Source organism: Maniola jurtina, chromosome 6 (assembly GCF_905333055.1).
Source record: "Maniola jurtina chromosome 6, ilManJurt1.1, whole genome shotgun sequence".
Taxonomy (NCBI): domain Eukaryota; kingdom Metazoa; phylum Arthropoda; class Insecta; order Lepidoptera; family Nymphalidae; genus Maniola; species Maniola jurtina.
The window spans coordinates 11427106-11433105 of record NC_060034.1 but is presented as its reverse complement, the minus strand read 5'-3'; the positions used below and the strand labels follow the sequence as shown (position 1 = coordinate 11433105).

Here is a 6000-nt window from a genome sequence, read left to right as displayed (position 1 = left end):
AATGACAAACAAAATTATCCTACCAAAACATGAGAAAGAAGAAAGAAAATTCTGTATGTGAAGTAGAACCTGTGAGAAAAATTGTAGGGCCTGAGAATTTTCCAGAATGTTCACAAAGGTGTATTAAGTCTGTCAATTCGCACTTAACCAGTGTGGTATTTGATGGTCTAAGCTCTCTAAGCCCTCTCATTCTGATAGGAGCCCAGCAAGTTTTTGATAACTCAGTCATAAAAAATGGGTTAAAATAAATTAACAAATATGTCTAACATAATAATAGTTACAACCATTACTTCAAATACCACGAAATAATTTCAAAAAAGTCTATTTCACGTCAGATTTTCTATTAACCGCTTTTCCATGTAATATGAATTCAGGAAAGCAGCGAAAGCGTAGAGCAATGTGAAACATTTCTTACCTGGCTCCGATATTACAGGGCCCTCACGCATGTATAGGGTACTTATGGTATGGGATGCGCGCGACTGTTATCGGGAGCCTCCGAAGGCTTTGACCCTCCCCCTCAGTAAGGTTCTGGCTGCCGGGGAGGGTGGACGCGTTTGGGCGGCATTTCCCATTTTCCGCCCACGGCGTTACGTACGTACTGGTGGATTTGCGATGCTTCCACCCCAAGTTTTCGTTGTGCTGTGCTGTGTTTAAATGACTCGGTGCGATTGGACTTGTTTGTTGCAATTGTTGGAGTTTTGAGGTAAGTTTGGATCATTTAAAAAAGTTTTGCTGGGTTTTTATGGGATTGGTGTCTTTTTATTATTATTATTAATAATTTTTTGTTAAATGTTTTATGTTTATTTAAATAAGAACAAATTCTAATTAATAGAAATTCCAATAGCTACCTACTTTGGTTCCCAGCCATTGGCAGCCAGCGTGCTATACCTATTACTTATAACGCAAAAAATAATTTATCAAAAATAAATATGTAGGTATTTTTTTCTATTTTAGACCTTAGCTTTTCTCTTATATTTTAATTAAATTACATTACAATTTTAATCAATTAATTAATTTAATTAATTATTATATATCTTTCTTTGCTTTCAACCCCTGTCAAGAATTCCCAGATTCGATTCTTGAATAACTTTTACAGCAGTGCCTACCTAATCCTAAGTAACACATCCGTGCCTTATACATAGTCAATTTTTACACCGTACAAAAATGTACTTATATTGCACGACTTTATCGCCCTCATAACGCTCGAACACCTCACGCCATGCACTAATACATTTTTGCAAGGTGTAAAAATTGACTTTAACTTAAGTCGCTTAAGTCACACGTAATATAACGATAATAATAGTATACGATTCTCGTAACCTAAGCATCTAAGCTCATTAGTGCACGACGTTTAGCACAATCGCTAAGACCGAGCACTAAATCATTGCGTGCATTAATGGCTAAAATCACACGTATGCTTAGTATACTTTTTTATTAATTTAATTATACCTAGTTTTAAATTACATGTAATTAACAGGGCTCTCTCCACCACTTACTCCATACAATCGTAGCCCCAATTTCATTTAAATATTAAGGAACTAAAGACCATGAAATTTTGCAGACATATTCTAGAAACTAATATCTGTGTCTGTGGTGTTTTAGATTTTTCTAAAAATGTGTAGTTTTAGAATTACAGGGGCTCAAAGATTTGTATGTGAATTTTTAAGACCGCGTAACTTTGAAACCGAATATTTTAACGGAAATCTGGAAAACCACAGGCATAGATATTAGTTCCCGGAACGTTTCTACAAAATTCCATTGAGTATGATTGGTTAGTATACCAATGAGAGACGAACTACGTTTGTATGGAGCGAGCATCGAGTGACGGAGAGGCCCCTCTTAATGTAACGTGCGTTGCAGTACTAACTACTAAGCCTTTATTGTATGTTTCTTTAAACCGATCTATACAGAATCACCATATATTATATCATTCTAATCTGTATCAAACACTTGTACAAACAGGAGACAGAAAAAAGAACATAAATTACAACCAACGCTTTTCGGGCAAACGACAATGCCGGACAAAGATGTCAGGAATAGAGTCATTTAAATCCATTGTCATCCTAGAGATTTCCACGTGAACTATACCCATTATACCAACTCGTTTCGGTAGTACGGAAACCTACTGAGTTGGAATTTTGAACCTTATTATGAAAGTAATACGAAATAGCTCTATTGATCTTAGATGCAGTTTTAAGTTTGTCAAAACTAAAAAAGAATCTGTGATAAAACAGATAGCAGCAAACGATACAAAGGAGCATGACAAAAGGTATTATTACAAATAAACACACGCAATACAGACAGTAATAATAATAAAAAAGTTTGTTTAAAATATATGGATTATTCGATGCAATATTGTTAATTTACGAGCCGCAATGATTCAAACACAGTTAATACATTTTGTAGTAAGTGCGTACCTATTTGCCAATTTATTTTTTAAGTAATGTACGTAAATTATGATCATAAAAAAACGCTAATTAACCTACCTACTTAAAATCATTCTAGGATAATAATAGGCTTATAAATTATCATAAAACTCTTAATTATTTAAAGTAATAAAAACTTTTTATTAAAATAATGCACAAGATAGTCAGAACTGTATTAATATTTTAAAGTACTCTGTTTAAAGATTAGTTAGGTAGGTACCTACATAATTTTCCTACAAGATGGCGAGACTGACAGAAGAGAGAAACAAAACAGAATGAAATTAATTGAATTGCAAGTGGCTATTAAAATAAAATAGCTTATAAATTTCTCCTACAATTCGTCAGTGCTTATCGCAAGCAGCATTGTCCAATACAATCGGTAAGTGACTCCAATTCGCCGAAACAATGTGAACAATTTATATACCTTTATCTGATGTCACATCAAGCGGGCGTATCTATTACGAAATTGCGATTTGATAAATCGCCAAACATTATTATGGGCGGCGAAAGAAATGGACCTATTCAAGTTGAAACGACCTCGCGACTCTAAGCTCAGCTGTACAAAAAACCACTTTGTCACCAAGCACTAAAGCTCATATAAGCATTGCGTCTTTTATACACACTTTTAGCAAAAATAAGGATTATTGATATAAGGAAAATATTATGGTACCGGCGGGCGTACCGGCCCTTTGACGATGGCAAGTCTTTTACTAAATTGGTTGCATTTTAGGTAAATATCAAACAGAAATATTTAACAAGCCCCATTTTTTGTACGTTGAAACTAGATAAGGTTACTAAGCAGCAAAACCTTCCTAGAAATAGTTGCCTGAAAGAATGTGATCATTATAAGAACCTATTTCTAAAGAGCCTCATATTTTCAAAGGTTAACAAGCTCACTTGTGTACTAAAAGCTATTAACCTCAATATAAACATGCCTTAAGGATTTTACATGATTACGCAAAAATTACAATTAGGTACAGTGCTGTACCTAATTGTAATTTTGCTGCAGTATTGTATTAATAAAACTGTTTACTAAAATATATTAAGCATTATGTATATTTATAGAGATTTTCTTATTATGCATATTATATGCACCTATACAGGGTAGAAATGATAAAATATGTAAGGTTATTCTTAATACATACAGAACGGTGAAAGTTAGGATGTTTGTTACTCTTTCACGCCACAATGACTGAACTGATTTGGATGAAATTTGGACCGAGGGAGATAGCTTAGGTATATCCTGAATTACACATAGCCACTCTTTATTTCGGTAAATCCGGACGGAAATAAGAGTTTCCGCGGAATTTTCATAAACCTATATCCACGCGGACGAAGTCCTGGGCATCATCTAATAAGAAATACTACGATTATATCGCCGCGCCGTCAGTTAGCGAGCAGGCTTCAATTCCGGCCACGTGACATTCGTCAATCGGAAAATCTCTGGATTGCCTTCCTATAAGAGCGTTCACCGTGACCTCGGATGCTGCGGCTGGGTCGCTGCTGCCTGGTTGCGACCTTAGAGTAGGCTGTATACCTACACGGTAGTTGCGACTGTACTCTTGTGGAGGGATCCTCGATGTAGGTCATCAAAAATGCGACGAAATTATAAATGTGAAAGTGTATATATCTGTTTTTCTGTCTGTCTATCTGCTACCTTTTCACCGCCCAAATTTGGTACAGAGTTAGCTCATATCCCGGGGATGGACATGGGCTACTTTTCATCCCGGACAATTAAAGAGTTCTCACGGCATTCCTAAAGACCCATCTGCTTAACCGATTTATATAAAATTTTGAACCGAGGTAGCTTGCGTCCATGTAATTGACATACTTAGGCAACTTTTTTTCCCGGAAAATTAAACAGTTCCCGCGGGATCTTTGAAAACCTAAATCCACCCGGACAAAGTCGCGGGCATCCTCTAGTTACTAGTAGGCCATATAGATAGGACAGCAGACCTACCACAAAAAGCTCTATAGGCACACCGCAAGCGCCTAGTTTCCACAGCGGAGTCTATTAAGGAAGCGTGCCAGAACATTATCAGTCCGCTTTTCCTCCTCGGCAAGAAATGATCGCGTGTCCGTGTCTGCCGGGGACGCACGCGATATCGAAATTTCCTATACTCCGTAGATTACGTGGCAACTGATACTTTTACACGTTGCAGATTACGTCGCAACTATGATTCGACAGTTCCAGATCAATCATAGGAAAAGAGAAATACTTATTATATTATTAATTGCCTACCTGCATGGGATTCATCATTGCTGGAGTCGATTAATCATTTAATGGTAGAGGATTTCTTGGTATGATAAAATGGTGGGCTCCCAGATCCTTCAGCATTATAAAGAGCGTGACTTCGATTCTAAGCTGAACTGGCTGATTTTGATTGAACAGCTGTTATTAACAGAAGTTAGTGGATAGCCTCGAGAAAGAAGCGGTGGTATCCTAGTAGTTAGATGTTGGCCTTCTAATTGGGAGGTTTGTGGTTCGATCCCGGTCGCGTACTTAACTACAACTACTACTCAATTACACTAACTTTTCGGAGCTGTGTGCGTTGACCGCAATGTCGTAGACTATGGCCAAACCCTTTTCATTCTGAGATTGATGTTCAGTAGCGACTAGTGAGCTAGCGATGAGTTGATGATGATGATGATGACTGATAATAACGGAGACAGATTTTACAGCTTAACTTGTTCTTGGAGGCATGAAGGATGCTAAAGGTACAGATTCAGACCTTCAAACTCGATCACCCATTCAGTTACTGACTTGAACCGACGTTGTTTAACTAGCCTAATCGATTAATATGCCTTACCGTAGCTAAGCTACGCCAACGCCACCCCTCAGTTAGTTAATTTTGTGGCAATAAGGTAGATTTTGTAAAGTCGCAGGTTTTCTTTGAAGCCGAGAAAAGGGATTATGCAACGTCATCGCAAAAGTAATTGGCCTGTTGGTTGGATTCGCTTTTTATTTTATTTATCAAATAAGACTCACGAAGTCATGGGCAGCGAGAGTTAACTATAGGTGTCGTACCTAACTACCTACATATTGTATGTAGACTATACTATGTACCCACTATGCCACTGTTCTCAGATTGCAGGAGCTTGCCGTCATAGTTAGGAAGTGGGAAGTATGTAAATTGTGCAGCTGTTACTATAGCACAAAATGGACGCTCCGATATGTGTATCCAAGCAGAAATTTGTTGACTTACTATGAGAAAGATATAGAATCACACTATCACACTAATATTATAAAGGCGAAAGTTTGTATGTGTGTGTGTGTGTGTGTGTGTATGTGTGTGTGTGTGTATGTTTGTTACTCCTTCACGCAAAAACTACTGGATGGATTGGGCTGAAATTTAGACTGGAGATAGATTATACTCTGGATTAGCACATAGGCTACTTTTTATCCCGGAAAATAAAAGAGTTCCCACAGGATTTATAAAAAACTACATCCACGCGAACGAAGTCGCGGGCATCAGCTAGTATTATATAAATAGAGTACTAGCTGATGCCCGCGACTTCGTTCGCGTGGATGTAGGTTTTTTAAAATTCCCGTGGGAACTCTTTAATTTTCCGG

At 37.3% G+C, this 6000-nt stretch overlaps 1 protein-coding gene across 1 annotated transcript in view; it reads left to right on the top strand.

Annotated features, from left to right (window-relative positions):
- The first annotated feature begins 541 nt into the window (after positions 1–541).
- LOC123866411 (roundabout homolog 2-like) overlaps positions 542–6000 on the top strand; it is a 70080-nt gene continuing 64621 nt past the window's right edge. Inside the window, exon 1 of the mRNA XM_045907962.1 lies at positions 542–703. The gene's annotated coding sequence lies outside the window, so the exon portion shown is untranslated. The remainder of the gene's footprint in view (positions 704–6000) is intronic.